The 15,757-nt window shown below is 55.4% G+C and overlaps 1 long non-coding RNA gene across 1 annotated transcript; it reads left to right on the forward strand.

Moving 5' to 3' along the window:
- The first annotated feature begins 571 nt into the window (after nt 1–571).
- Nucleotides 572–1,863, forward strand: LOC148090216 (uncharacterized). Its single transcript, XR_015713963.1, has 3 exons — nt 572–826; nt 1,091–1,280; nt 1,427–1,863. It is a non-coding gene; the product is annotated as an uncharacterized LOC148090216 (long non-coding RNA).
- The last annotated feature ends 13,894 nt before the right edge of the window (nt 1,864–15,757 follow it).

The following is a 15,757-nucleotide window of genomic DNA, read 5'->3' on the forward strand; positions in this document are numbered from 1 at the left end:
GGCCCCGGACTTGGCCGCGGGCGCGCGAGCGGCCGGCGCCCCGGCTCGCGAGCGCCCGGAGGGGCGGGTCGACCAGCTGTCCGGCCCCGGACTTAGCCGCGGGAGCGCTCGCGGCTTTCATCGTTGGTGAGTCAGCTACTTCACGGGTTTCCTCAGGGATGGGGAAACCTTAGCGACGAGGGTATGTGGGGGCTCGGACGGGCGCGGGCTCACGTGCAGAGCGTAGGGGGAGTCCGTCCTTGACTTGATAGCCGTGCAAAGGTCCCTGTCCCTGTGGCCTTCCCAAGGGAAAGGAAGGAAGTCGGGGTAGGGAAGGAGAGAGAGAGAGAGAGACAGAGACAGAGACAGAGACAGAGACAGACAGACAGACAGAGACGAAAGATGATGAGAGAGAGAGAGAGAGAGAGAGAGAGAGAGAGAGAGAGAGAGAGAAGGAAAACAAAAGAAGGAAGGGAAGGGAAGGGAAGGGAAGGGAAGGGAAGGGAAGGGAAGGGAAGGGAAGGGAAGGGAAGGGAAGGGAAGGGAAGGGAAGGGAAGGGAAGGGAAGAGTTACGGGGGGAGATGGAGGACAAGAATCTAGTGCTCGCACGATGAAGGGTCCTATCTTCTCCACGCAGAAATCAAGGTCTTCGCCTGTGACTTCCACTTGTAGAAAGTCACCCCCAACCTGAGGAGGCACCCCTTTTCCTCTCCTCACTGCCAGAAGCCCTTGGCTGGACCGTTTGACATGGCGAGAGGGGGAGAGAGCCCCGTCCCTGACAAGGGCACACGGCCCAGGCCACCGAGTTCTTCGGGGAGTCACCGGGTGGTGACTCAAAGGAATTGGGTAGTCATGGGGTCGGGGGGGGGGGGGTGGAATAGGGAAGCCCAAGTAGTCTTGCTTGAATGGCAGTAGCTCTTAAGACTTGGGGGGGGGGGAGGGAGGGAGGGAGGGAGGGAGGGAGGGAGGGAGGGAGGGAGGGAGAAAGAAAGGCAGGAGGGGTGGGAAGGGAGGAACAGACATGCTCCTGTGTTATTTAGAAGTTTGGACCATCCGTTTGTGCGCGTGCGTGCGAAATTTCCTTTTTTTTTTTTTTTCCCCCCTAAATAGTACACAAAACCAGGCAAAGCATTTTATAAAGATGAACAGCATCGGCTCGCCGCCGGCATCGGGTGGAACTGTTTGGAGTCCTAAACCGACAAGTGGCTAACACTGATTTCACCTAACCAAAGAGTTACCCACTAGAGGGTTTTCGATTTCGAACTTTCTTTTCTGGTGGAGGATAAGTCCTGGGTAATAAGTAAATGAATGAATGAATGAATGAATGAATGAATGAATGAATGAATGAATGAATGAATATATCTGTTTACTTGTCCAAATATACGTTTGAGTTTGGTTCCTTACACTGAAGAGCCCTTCTTAAAAATCCTCTTTTTTATCCCCAAGCCCAGTCCACGTTGACGTCTGGGAAAACCGGAAAGCTGGAAAATGCCGCTTGTTTCATGCAGGTGATTGGAAGGGGAGGTGGAATCTTCGGCAGGGACGGAGCTGCGGAGAAAGAGAAGGGCTAAGATAGCTCTCACGCGGAATAGTTTCAAAGAAAGACAACCACTGAAGAGCGAGCCGAGCCAGAGCGTGCTGGTTTAGGTCCGTGCAACAGGGGCGGAAGGAGGCCTGGTCGCTTTAGACCTTGTCTCTCGCGTGGACTACGTTCCCACCGCCTAGCCTATCCGTCTCGTGGGCGAAAGGGAACGAACCCTGACCCTTCACCCTGGGAGGCTCCGGGGTGACCGAGAAGCCTTCCTTTTTTTCCTTGTTTCGGCATTTTTCTCTGGAGTGTGTTGGGAAAGGGTTCGTAAGAGCGCCGTGTTTCCTTCTTTTTATTTATTTAATTTTTGCTTCATAGGTCACCGATGTCCCTTTCCCTCCCCGATGACCCACTCGGCCCCGTCCCACTCCCCGCCATGGTCCGCGTCCTTGGGTTGTGCCGACAGGCATATCAACGCTTTGGTTCCTCTCTCCTCGTCCACCCACCCCTCCACCCACCGTCCTCCAACCCTTGGCTCCTTCTTTTTAAAATGGAATCTTTTTTTTGGAATATATCTTGATTGATTTCAGAGAGACGAAAGGCGAGGGAGGGAGGGAGGGAGGGAGAGAGAGAGAGAGAGATAGAGACATCGATGACGAGAGAGTCATGGGCCCGCTGCCTAGCCCGCAACCCGGGCATGTGCCCTGACCGGGAATCGAACCCCGACCTCCTGGGTTCCAGATCGCTGCTCCACCGCTGAGCCCCGCCCGCCCGGCCGGTTGACCTAAGACTTGGGCCCTGGACCCGAGCCCCTCAGCCGCGCCCCGCCCGCGGCCTCGCGCCCCTTCATCCCCACCCCCACCCCGTGATTCTCTAACGGTGGAGGGAGGGAGCTTTCCAGGCTTGGCCAACGGAGGGGGCTCTTTGCGCCCCGGACAGACCGGGGCCGGCCAGCTCCTCCAACACCCTCCCTTCCCGTGGTTCGCGGGGCTGCGGCCTCAGTAAGGGTGGGGCAGTCGAAGAAGCCCGAGGCGAGGTCGGAGGCTCTGACTTTACCCGACAGCTTTCTGCATTTGAATGGAGCTATTTACTGAGTGAGGCCGGTCACAGTGAATCGCCCGGTCCTCCCCGCCCCCACGACACCACCGCCACCTTGCCGGTTCCCCGCCCACCCACGGGCCCCTCCGGCTGGGGAACCGCAGGGTAGGGGTTTCATCCTCGGTCCTGAACCGGGGCCTCTGGGCCGCAGGAAAATCAATCGGGCAGGGGGAGAGCCGGGTGGCTGGCTATCTCAGGCCAAGCGGCCGAGGCGGCGAGGTGTTTGTGGAGGACAAGAGATGTGCTCTGGGACCGCCCTCCCCTCTGCCTCTCTGGTTGAGAAGTAGGCCCGGGGAGACGGCGGTGGGGCGGAGGGGAGCGGAGGGGACTCGGACCATGGGACTAGAGAGTCCCCGCCGGCCTGCCTGCCCGCTTGCCTCCCCTGGCGCCGGCTGGGCGCTCCTCGCTCCTGTCACTCAGTTCGACCTGGAAACCTCTCTCCTCACTACTGAGGTGTGTCCACGTGAGAAACATGCCTATGCACAGAGCGTTTCGGTGACTTGCCTTGAGCAGCGCCCCCCCCCACACCCCCCCCACACACCCCCCCCCACCCCCCACCCCCGGTCGCCCACCGCCGCCTGGAAGCGGAATCCCAAAAGGTTCAGATCCTGCTCCGGAGAGGAGCAGTTTGGCCCCTTATTTCATAGGTGACGATGAACACAGGAGACACACCTGTCCCCTCAGTGGATGTTGCTTGCCTTGGGCCCTGGCCACACGAGGGTTTCTCTGGCCTTGGGAGGGCTGCACGCCCCTCCTTTCTGCTCTGATGCGGACTCCTCTGGGGAACAAGGGGTGCGTGTTCCCAGAGCCCAGAGCCAGTCGAACAGCATTGGGTGTGGGGAGCCGCTGTGGCCCCAGGCACAGAGGAGCTGCCTGGGTGAGCTGCTGATGTGCGTGTAGGACGCGGCCCCTCTCTGTTCCCGGCTTGAGCCCAGAGCCCAGTCCACAGCATTGGGGAATCATCGACCTGTGGGCCCTGAAGGGGAAGCGTTTCTAGGAGATGGGGGTCCCGTCACCTCCGCGCATCGAGGGTTGGATGAGTTTCCAAACCATCCCGCCGAGGGGGACGTTAGCATCGAAGCCCTCCCTTTGAGAGCTGAGGTCCTCTTCAAGTCCATGTTCTCCGCTCTCGAAGCGTCCACGCCTGTGGCCTGTGCCGTGTGCCCCTTCACCCACGTCCTGGTAGGATAAGTAGAGGGAATGATGCAGATGAAGCAGGTGTCGCGCCCCCCCCCCCCCCCAAAAAAAAAAAAAAGAAGGAAAAAGATCAGTAATAGCAGATTCACACATTGGAGGGTACTTGACCAGAAAGTTAAGAGCCATGATCCGTTTTGCTACCTGAGGCGATCACTTGGCTCATCTTTCTCCACCTGAGACTTTCAGAAGCTGCTCTGGTCCCTGTAGCCGCGATGCTGGGAGGATGGCACGTTAGAAGCTGGAATGCCGTCTGGGGATCGTGTTTGCTGCCTCAAAGTTTTACATGCTTTCCTTTTCTTTTATTTATTTATTTTTTTACTATATCTCTTGATTTCAGAGACAAGAAGGGAGCAGGGAGGGTGGGGAGAGAGAGAGAGAGAGAGAGAGAGAGAGAGAGAAAGAGGAGGGGGGCATCTTAAGACTTGGGGGATGGGGTGGGGTGGGCTGGGAGGAAGTGTTACAGAAATAGATGTGTGTATTAGACTTGAAATAAGGAACTCCATTTTGTGTGACCGACTGTCACTGGGATGCCTGCGTGTGATGATAAGATGAACACTTTGTAGCCCGGGGCTCCCGCGCCCGTAGCTCTGCGTGTTTAGCGGGAGCACCCCGCCAGCGGTTACTCTGTGGGGATTCATCTCGTGCTCTGTGAATAGTGTACGGTTTCCAGGGACGGCTGTATTGAAATGTAATTCACGGACCGTGGAGCCCGTTCCTCCGAGTGGACAGCTCAGAGGACTGCGGTATAGTCCCGGCCTCGTGCATCTGCCGCCGCCACCTCCTTTCGGGACAGTTCTGTCACCTCAGAAAGAAGCCCCGTGCCCACCGACAGTTGCTCCCCGATGGTCGCCTCCCGTCCCAGCCCTGCAACCGCGGATCCGCTTTCTGTCCCCGTGCACTTGGCGAGTCTGCCTGTTTCGTGGAAATACGGTCGTACGCTAGTCAGCCTTTGGTTTCTGGTTCTTTCGCTTAACGTGTTCCTGGGTTCATCCGTGTTGTGACCGATGTGACATTTAGAGTGTGTTATCTTGAATGAATGACGAGAAAATCTAAAACTGAAATTTGATTTACATTTCCCGTAAAGAAAAAGAAAAAAATATCCCGGATTAGGAATTTGTTCCGCCTACACCTAAAAGCCATAGAAATGTGCCTTATAAAATCTTAACCAACAATCCTAAAGATGGCTCCCTATCCCCACGGGAAATGATCGCACGCGGCGGAGCCTCGCTATATTGGACTGTCCGTAATAAGGGACATGGACAGCAGGCCGAGATAGGCGGTTCTCAAGCCCTGGCTCGAGGCCTACGCTTATCATCGTCCATTGGCGCGCTTCTATCAGCCATACCTTCTTTCTTTCTCTTACAGATCCTTATAGTCTTGATCTCAAAAGATGTGTTTAGGGACCGTTGGGAAACGGGTTACTTTCCTTCTTACTCTTATTCTGCTCCTCACCATGGCGACGGGCACCCTGACTCTGACGCGGTGCCGACGGAGGACATACGCCCCACTCGTCGCGTGCTCTGATGATACCGAACATCGTCGAGGAAGTCTTCGTGATATCGTTTCCAACCTCACTACCCCCACATCTTGGTCCTAGAATCACACCGTCTGTATCCTGACAGGCCTATCCTGGAGCGATGGGAGCTCGACATAACCGAATCCCTTCAAATCGTCTAAAGGAAGTAGAGTTGCCCCATCGCCTGATACTGTGCCACTTGTGAATCCTACTCCTCCTCCAGCGCCAGAGCTTGCTGATTTGGTGGCTTTACCACAACCTCCTACTCGTACCCCTTCGGCACCGACCGCGACCCAGCCTTGACAACCTTCTGCTCCTCTTTACCCACTTTCACACCCGAACCCACCGCCACGACGGAGACGTTGCCGCAGATTCTATCCCGATCTTATCAACCCTTCGTGGTACGCTAGGTTTGCTTGATTAGATGCGACGGCTTACCCACAACCTATTTGTTCTGCTTTCTCGGGCGGAGCGATGGGAATCGCTCAAGGAACCCTGGATGGTGTTCAAAGCCTTTCTGAATATGGACCGGGTCAGGCTGCAACGGATTGGATTTCTAGGCCGAAAGGTTCTAGAACGATAGCCCGACGAGCAATGGATGCAGAAGATAGAGATCCACCTCAGAGACTCCCCTTGTCCACACCAACAGAATTTCTTACTCAACTTTGTTTAGGGAGCCTGGGAGCTCCCGAATCAACCCCAGAACGGCACTTCCGCCCGGCCACGACCCCACGAGAAAACACGCGTTTCACAACAACTTCGCTTACGATGACCGCCCTTTCCTCAACGTTTTCGTTCTCGCGTCGGGAAACTCCTACCACGCGACGCAGCCTCCTTTGCGATGGCGTCTCTCTCCCTGACCGTATCTATAGCTAAGTCTATGAAGGTCAACAGGCTGACACGTGACTTAAATGTCTTCGTGTCAGAAACGGCCACGGACCAGGCAAAAATGATGAGGTTAGTCTCATCGTCCTTCGATTCGGTGAACGCGCTGGCCCGCGCGGACTCAACGACAAGTCGGATGATGATCTGAAGCGACGAAACAACAGGATGAGGCTGTCCGAAAGCTTCACGTGGACCCAGGGGACCTCGATATTCCATTCCAAATGGATCCGCTCAAATGCCGATGCATCACGATTCAAGACCGTTTGACTCAGGCCCGCAGAGACACGCTTCGTCGAATGCAGCGAGGTTCCGGATTTCATCCCTCGTGGAGCGACGCTACTGCGAGAGTTGACTTCTCTGAACCTGTTGCTTGTGCCGTGGCAGACTGCGAACTATCTATTCTCACGGCTATCGGCGGAGAAGATCTCCTAGCCCACTCCGCTGCGGACATCCCTACCGAGATAGGGGAAGATCATGTCTTACCTGTAGGTGATCTTTTGTTCGTGTACCCCTGCTTCTTCCAGAGATCAGATCTTCTCGAATCCTCACCCGCTGTCTCTGTTGCTCATCATGCGCTTGATGCAGACTCTTTTCCCGTTCCTTGACTCCCACATCAGCCTAGACCCGCTTTCTGCTCTTTAGGAAGACATCTGTTTCTCTAACGTTTCCTACTTTGACCCTAAGACCTTCTCGGATGTCAACGTTCGAGGCGTGAATCGTGACTCCCTCCTTACGAATGCTAGGAACGTTTCTATAAGTCGCGTCACACGTGATACTACTTAGACAGAACCTTCAACTGTCTTTTGGCATCCTTCTATGCCCCTTGTCCCTACCCTTACTACCAAGCGTCCTACCGCCCCGCCTACCCTTAACGAATCTTTTACTAGGCGAGCACAGCTTGAGGGTCTCACCGAGAAGACGCTTCAACAACTCAAGAAGCCGATAGACGAACTACATCGCATCACATCGTCTACGGACCGAATGCTGGAACCATCGCGACCGAGGAGGCCGTCGGGAAGCGACACACCGCCCGCCGTCTCGGAGGTACCCTCCTCTCGCTTTGGAGGATCGTACCTTGCGCTCCCAACTGGAACGCGAGGAACCCCGTGACCCTCATTCAACATGCACTTTCTTCTGTACAAAACGCTTGGACCCTGGTTAAGGAAATGGCTCTCGGTTTGGCTGGTTTCTTTTTGCTTTGTCTCTTTCTTAAGATGAGTTCTACCCTTCTTCCCCGGAAGGAGAAACCTTTTTAGTCTGATTCCCTTGGACTAAATCCGCGGGACTCGCCGGGTGGACTGCTCTAGAAATACAGGTGTGAAGATAAGTTGGATGCGTGTATTAGACTTGAAATAAGGAACTCCATTTTCTGTGACCGAGTGTCACTAGGATGCCCGCGTGCCACGATAAGAGGAACACTTTGTAGCCCCGGCCTCCGACCGGGCCCCCGCGCTCTGTAGGACCCCGATAAGACACACTGAAGACGCACCACACCCTTCAACTCGACTGTTAAAAGCAGGAGCTTTTCGGCCACATCCTTGGACGCTTGTCTGCCCTCTCCACAGACTTCGTCTCCAGCTCCGGGAAAGCTGACCCTTGCCTCGCTCGGCCCTGCGTCTCTCCGCGAGAGCTTCCGGACGACCGCAGTGAGTGACCGACGCCGTCGCGGCCGCATCCCCAAACCTCGTGTGTGTGAGTGTGTGTGTGTGTGTCTTTCGGAGGATCCTCCGGGTGGCCCTGCCGGTGCCGAGAACCATCGGGAGCTGGTCAATAAACCCTGTGTGCTTTGCTTTATGTGCGTCTCTGTCTCCCTTCTTGAACTTGAGTCATTGGCTCGGTCTCATTGAACCAAAGCGCCTCTCGCCCCTCACGGTGGTATATCCACGTATCGGGAGTTAGACCACCTGCGTATACGTCTCCAGAGAAACTGGGACGGGAAGAAAAGCAGGAGGGGTGGGAAGGGAAGAACAGAGATACTCCTTTATGATTTGGACGTCGGAAGTTGGGGCCATCCGTTTGAGCATTTAAAAAAAAAAAAAAAAAAAGCACGCGAAAACAGGCAAAGCATTTTATAAAGATGAAGAGCATCGACTCTTCGCCGGCATCGCGTGGAACTGTTTGGAGTCCTAAACTGACAAGTGGCTCACACTGATTTCACCTAACCAAAGAGTTACCCGGGAGAGGGTTTCTGATTTTGAACTTCCTTTTCTGGTGGAGGACAAATCCTGAGGGGGGGGGGGGGGGGGGCTGTTTACTTGAGCAAAATACGTTTGATTTTGGTTCCATACACTGAAGAGCCCTTCTTTAAAATCCTCATCATTTTTTCGAGGTCCACTCCACATTCGTCGTCTGGGAAAACCTGAAAGCTGGAAAATGCCGCTTGTTTCATGCGGGTGATTGGAAGTGGAGGTGGAATCTTTTGGAGGGACGGAGCTGCGGAGACATAGAAGCGCTAAGATAGCTGTCACGTGGAATATTTTATTTTTTATTTTTTAAAATAGATCGTGGTTGATTTCAGAGAGAGGAAAGGAGAGGGAGAGAGCGAGATAGAGACATCGCTGATGAGAGAGTCACGGACCCGCTGCCTAGCCCGCAACCCGGGCGTGTGCCCTGACCGAGAATCGAACCCTGATCGCCCGGATCCTAGGTCGACACTCAACCGCTGAGCCACGCCCGGCCGGGCACATGGAATATTTTAAAAGAAAGACAAGCACCGAAGAGCGAGCCGAGCCATGGCGTGGTGGTTTAGGTCCGTGCAACAGAGACGGAAGGAGGCCTGGTCGCCTTAGACCTTGTCTCTCGCGTGGACTACGTTCCCACCGCCTAGCCTATCCGTCTCGTGGGCGAAAGGGAACGAACCCTGACCCTTCACCCTGGGAGGCTCCTTGGCATGTTCCGGGATGACCGAGAAGCCTCCCTTTTTTCTTTGTTTCGGCATTTTTCTCTGGAGCGCGTTTGGAAAGATTTTGCAAGAGTCTCTTGGCGGCGCTCCAATGAGCGCCATGTTTCCTTCTTTTTATTCTTTTTATTTATTTAATTTTTGCCTCATAGGTCACCGATGTCCCTTTCTCTCCCCGATGACCCACTCGGCCCCACCCCACTCCCGCGCCACGGTCCGTGTCCTTGGGTGGGTTGTGCCGACAGGCATATCAATGCTTTGGTTCCTCTCCCCGCCCCCCCCCATCACCCTCCAACCCTTGGCTCCTTCTTTTTAAAATGGAATCTTTTTTTTTTTGGAATATATCTTCATTGATTTCAGAGAGAGGAAAGGAGAGGGAGGGAGAGAGGGATAGAGACATCGATGAGGAGAGAGTCATGGGCCCGCTGCCTAGCCCGCAACCCGGGCATGTGCCCTGACCGGGAATCGAACCCCGATCTCCTGGGTTCGAGATCGCTCGCTGCTCCACCGCTGAGCCCCGCCCGCCCGGCCGGTTGACCTAAGACTTGGGCCCTAGACTTGGGCCTCTCAGCCGCTCCCCGCCTCCCGCCCCTCCCCGCCCGGGGCCTCGCGCCCCTTCATCCCCACCCCCACCCCGTGATTCTCTAACGGTGGAGGGAGGGAGCTTTCCAGGCTTGGCCAACGGAGGGGGCTCTTTGCGCCCCGGACAGACCGGGGCCGGCCAGCTCCTCCAACACCCTCCCTTCCCGTGGTTCGCGGGGCTGCGGCCTCAGTAAGGGTGGGGCAGTCGAAGAAGCCCGAGGCGAGGTCCGAGGCTCTGACTTTACCCGACAGCTTTCTGCATTTGAAAGGAGCTATTTACTGAGTGAGGCCGGTCACAGTGAATCGCCCGGTCCTCCCCGCCCCCACGACACCACCGCCACCTTGCCGGTTCCCCGCCCACCCACGGGCCCCTCCGGCTGGGGAACCGCAGGGTAGGGGTTTCATCCTCGGTCCTGAACCGGGGCCTCTGGGCCGCAGGAAAATCAATCGGGCAGGGGGAGAGCCGGGTGGCTGGCTATCTCAGGCCAAGCGGCCGAGGCGGCGAGGTGTTTGTGGAGGACAAGAGATGTGCTCTGGGACCGCCCTCCCCTCTGCCTCTCTGGTTGAGAAGTAGGCCCGGGGAGACGGCGGTGGGGCGGAGGGGAGCGGAGGGGACTCGGACCATGGGACTAGAGAGTCCCCGCCGGCCTGCCTGCCCGCTTGCCTCCCCTGGCGCCGGCTGGGCGCTCCTCGCTCCTGTCACTCAGTTCGACCTGGAAACCTCTCTCCTCACTACAGAGGTGTGTCCACGTGAGAAACATGCCTATGCACAGAGCGTTTCGGTGACTGACTTGCCTTGAACAACAACCCCCCCCCCCCCCCGCCCCCGTCGCCCACTGCCGCCTGGAAGCAGAATCCCAAAGGGTTCAGATCCTGCTCCGGAGAGGAGCAGTTTAGCCCCTCATTTCATACGTGACGATGAACAGAGGAGACACACCTGTCCCCTCAGTGGATGTTGCTTGCCTTGGGCCCTGGCCACACGAAGGTTCCCCTGGCCTTGGGAGGGCTGCACGCCCCTCCTTTCTGCTCTGATGGGGACTCCTCTGGGGAACAAGGGGTGCGTGTAGGACGCGGCCCCTCTCTGTTCCCGGCCTGAGCCCAGAGCCCAGTCGACAGCATTGGGGAATTGTCAGGAACCAGCCTGAAAGACGAACAGATCTGAGTTCGAGTGGTGGGAATGAAAGAGACAATCGCAGTTATGGGATCGGGAGGGCTGCCCTCCGATGAGGTGCAGCCCCCAATGGCTTCAACGCCTTTCTTATAGAGTGAGTAACAAACAACCGGTAAGGAGGGGAGGGTGATACAGAGTAGTTCTTTCCAGGCTGCACAAACACACTTTCAGGGTCAACGTCCTGCCTCCTGCGTGAGCCCAGACCTGTGCCACTGATCTTCATTTCTTCGGCTCCCCACGGGAACCTGCGGGGAGGGTGGAGCCCCTGGCTCCAGGCCCTCGGGCCACGTGGGCCACGTCCAGACACGTCACCGGCTCCCAACGGCTCCCCCTTCTTTACTTTTTCACTGGAGCCAGTGGACTCCTGTCTGCAGCTCTGAGAGGCTTTGTGTTTCCGCTTGGACACAGACCGGGAATAAACATAGGAACATGAACACTCTGGCCAACAACATAATACCAGAATAGAATCGTGAAGGTAAACTATGTGTAGAGATCATATCGGAAAACTTGTCAAACGGTTCTTTTGCTAAGTCTGCGGGTGAGGTATCGAGAGGAGCAGCCTTCTATGGCATTTATATCAGCATGGAACGTCAATAGATACGTTGCCTTAACTCCATATCCCCGTAAGATGGCCTTTACCCTATCCCACCCCCATTCAGAGTGATTCTATGCTCTCTTAGTCTAGAAAGGGTATCTGACCAGTGGGATGGTGACACGTCCAGCCGGGCGCCCGATGGAGCACAAGGTCAGGGTATGGTGGACGCGGCCTCTTAGAGGTGCCTCAGGCGGGCGCTGCCACTTCCCGGCGTGCCAAGGAAGCACGTTTGCCGGAGTGCGCTCACGGCGTTGCGTCGGCCGCCGCGCCGAGGTATATCTCTTGGGCTCTGCCTGCAGCATACCAGCGTCCTTGCCTCTCGACTGGAAGCGTGACGAACGCAGGTTGGTGCGATGCCAACCAATCCGAGTTTGCATGAGCACTAGACACGCAGTTTGTGAGGTTACAGCGTACACACTTGATGGAGCAAGAATCAGCTAATTTCTTCATCCAAACCTTACCTAACAGTCATACGTAAGGAGGAGGAACACGGGCTAAACCTCCTTTAACAGAACGGCTCCCATTTGGATGAGTCTCGCCTTTACGTCTCACTGCGACAATGTCCGCGTTTGCTACTAACTTCCGTACATTAGGTTGAACTCGCCCGTGCTCCGTTGGCGGTAAGGTCTCCACAAATCCTCCAGGTGTTTCGATCAGTTCATCCACGGGGGGGGGGGGGGGGGGGGGGGGCTGTCTCCGATGCCGCTCAGCTGCTGAGAAACCTTCTGCATCCGATTTTTAAAAATTAAGGGTCCATAAAGAGAGATGAAGTATTTTACTAGGAGAATGGCAGGTATATTCCCCCTTCTTTATTTTTGCAGTGTGAGCCTTTAAGGTCCCGTGGGCTCGCTCGATGATCCCCCGGCCCCGAGGATGATAAGGAATGCCTGTGATAGGAGTCATTTGGAAAGTTGCACGAAACTCTGTAAAAGTTTTGCTAGCGTACGCAGGCCCATTGTCGGTTTTTAGAATTTTTGGAATGCCCGAGATGGCAAAACATGATAATACATGACAGATAACCCGTCTCGTGTTTTCCCCAGGATGCGCGCTTGCCACTAAAGATCCAGAATAAGTGGCCACTGTGACGTGCACAAATGACTGGCGACCGAATTCGGCTATAGGAGTAACATCCGTCTGCCAGATATGTCCTGGGAGCAATCCCCGTGGATTCACACCGTACTGAGGTGCGAGGGGCATGGGCTCGGGACAGTTTTGACGCTCCTTTCCTATTCGCCGGGCGGCTTCACGGGTCGTGTTCAATCGTTTTCTTAAACCCGAAGCATTTGGATGATGCGGAGCGTGTGAGGCTCGTGCTTGTTCAACAGAGGAAATGACTAAGGAAGCGCCACGAGTCAACATGTCTGCTTGCGCATTTCCTTCTGCGAAAGGTCCGAGGAGCACTGAGTGAGCTCCGATATGTCCCACAGAACAGGGTGAGGTTCGTGGCTCAATCCGTTGCCGTCAAGACAAGAGAGCGGCTGTGACTGTAGAGGGATCCCTGTCAGTCGGGGTAGCCGTCTCCAAACCTCGAAGGATAGATACAGTGTATTCAGAATCTGTGTACAAACTACATGGGACGTCTTGCAAGCGTTGACATCCTGCAATGACAGCTACTAACGCTACGGTCTGTGCAGAGGTTTCTCGAGTCTTCGATGGACGGCCCCGATTATTGACGACATAGCTGGCGATTCCAGACGTCGGCCCATCAGTCAACACTCAAAGAGCATCAGTCAGGGGTTCTCGAGAGATCATCTGTGGGAATAGCACAGGGTTTTGAATGAATCGCTGTCGTCATTTCTCTGATGGATAACGGCAGTCGATCTGCCCACTGTCCTCTGCAAAAGCGATCTGCCGTAAAGTTTCATTTTGCCACCACCGCTGCGGCTGCACGGAAGCGCGAGGCACCGTAACAGCGGCAGGCTGTTTCCCAAAAAACTCTAGAGCTCTTTTTCTACCCTGCGATGTTCATGGGGCCACCGATGGGGCATAAGGTGTGATCACCATTTTTCTGGAGGAAGGTAAATGAACCCCTTCTAGTGGAGCTTCTTGCCAAGACAGCCCAGCGGGCGGAGAATGGGTAGGTAAGATGATGAGTTGCCAGGCTCTTGTGTCATCCATTCCGACGATAGCCTTCTCTGCCGTCTCTAGAGCCCGTTGTCCCTCCACGGTTAACTCTCGAGGTCAGGGTCGCCACGGAGTGTGTCAAAGAGTGCTTTTAATTCACCCGTGGTTAAGCCTAAAGAAGGCCTTAGCCAATTCACGTCCCTCAAAAGTTTTTTGGAAATCAACCAGGGTGGATAGACTGTCTGTTCCGAACTGAAATCTTTGTGGCCTTACTTTCCTTCCGCCCTTCGATCGGTTGCCCTGAGCGATGATAAGGCGTGGCCTGTTGAACCTTTTCGGGGGCTAGGACGAGGCCAGATCCATTTAGTTGAAGTGCTTAACTCTGAGTAAATCACTTCTAAGTTTTCTAGATCACGATGAGCCGCGAAAACATCATCCGTAGAATGGATGACGTGGGCTTCCGGATGTATCTTTCGATTCTCTTTCGTGGCCGTAGCCGCAAATTTTGGACGCCGTGTGGGACTGTTCGCCACGCCCCGGGGCAAAACTCTCCAGCGATCTCTCCGCATCGGTTCCTTAAAATGGGCGGAAGGAACGCCGAAGGCAAATCTTTTACAATCTGCAGGGTAGAACGGGATGGTGAAACAGCAGTCTTTCACGTCGAATACTAGTCAACGGCATCCCGCGGGGGACGGCCACCGGAGAGGGCAGACCTGGTGGGAAAGGCCCCATCGTTTCCGTAGTCTTATTTACGGCACTTAAATCCTGTCATAGCCTCCACTTTCCAGATTTTTTTCCCTTAATAACAAATATAGGTGTATTCCAAGGACTATTTAGATTCCTCCGTGTGCCCCTGAGCTGACTGTTCCTGCGCCAATTGCCGGGCTGCTTGAATTTTTTTCCTCTGAGAGAGGCCACGGCCCCACCCAATACGGGATTGTCAGGTGGCCGGGTGAGGCAGGAAGAGCAGTGACCTTCAGGACACACTGGAGTCACAGCTAAGACCTTGTTTTGTCAGTTGGCCTTGGCAGGGAATGGGCCGTTCTACCCCCTGGCCGTCTTGGCCCGGTCCCTGCCCCGCCCGGCATGTAACCCGGGTCTAACATACGATGAGCTAGCTGCCTTTGGATTGGGGCTAGACAAGAACACTCCCATATTTTTGAGAACATCTCGGCCCCACAGATGACGTGGCAGAAAAGGCAATACATAAGGTTGAAATGCACCGGGCTTTCCCCCCCGCATCTCGCCGTGTCAGAACCTGTGTACTTTGCAGCGCGGATGGATGGATGGATGGATGGATGGATGGATGGATGGATGGATGGATGGAGTCTGTCCAATTCCTGGCGAAGAAGTCATGGCAGGTTGCACAGGCCACTGGGATGGCCAGTATCGCTGACTAATGACTGAAACATCAGCCCCTGTGTCTAGCAATCCATTCCGTTTCTTACCATCGCTCGGCAGTTCTCTTTCAGGTCTCTCGGACCCCACTGTTTGAATCCAGTGGGCTCTATCGGAAGGGCCAGGGCCATGATTTCCCCTCTCCTGTTGAGATACAACTCCTCCTGTCTTCCGAAAGGGCAATAATATCCATTGCGCGATTCTCACTTCAGGGGCGAATGTCACGCTATCGAGAGGAGCTATACGCATGACCTTTCGCTCCCCGGTATAGTCGGAGTCTAGGACGCCCGGAAAAACTTGAAGTCCCTTCCTTGTTCACCCGCTACGTCCTACTAAGAGGCCTACAGTGTCTCTTAGCAGAGGCCCATATACCCCCGTGGGTACGGCTCGGGGTCCCACCTCGGGTGTTAATACGTAGCGGGCGGCGGGACGGAGGTCCAGTCCTGCGCTTCCTAGCGCGGCTCGTTCCCTGTTTGGTCTCCGGTCATCCCTGGGGTGGGTAGACTGACACGGCCCCGATCGTTCGAGGGGGTCGAGGCTGCCCCCTCTCGTAGTTTCCCGACCGCCGTCAGGGTTTGCGGTCGATGTCCATCTTTGACCTGCACATGTGAGCCCGATGCTTTCCTCTTTTACATCTTGGGCACGATCCTGGTTGTCTCACTCGTTCGTTGCTGTTATTCCTATTTCTACCATCCTTACCGAAAGGCCCTGACTTGCCACGGCTGTAGCAGTTACCGCTTCCTTTTCCCTGACTTCTCTGTGGCTGTTCCGTGACTCCTCGAATAGTCGTTCCTTGCAGCGCTGCGGCTAATGTCAACCCCGGTATCTACGATGGTCCGATATC

Source organism: Miniopterus natalensis, unplaced genomic scaffold, assembly GCF_054644295.1.
Source record: "Miniopterus natalensis isolate mMinNat1 unplaced genomic scaffold, mMinNat1.hap1 Scaffold_80, whole genome shotgun sequence".
NCBI lineage: Eukaryota > Metazoa > Chordata > Mammalia > Chiroptera > Miniopteridae > Miniopterus > Miniopterus natalensis.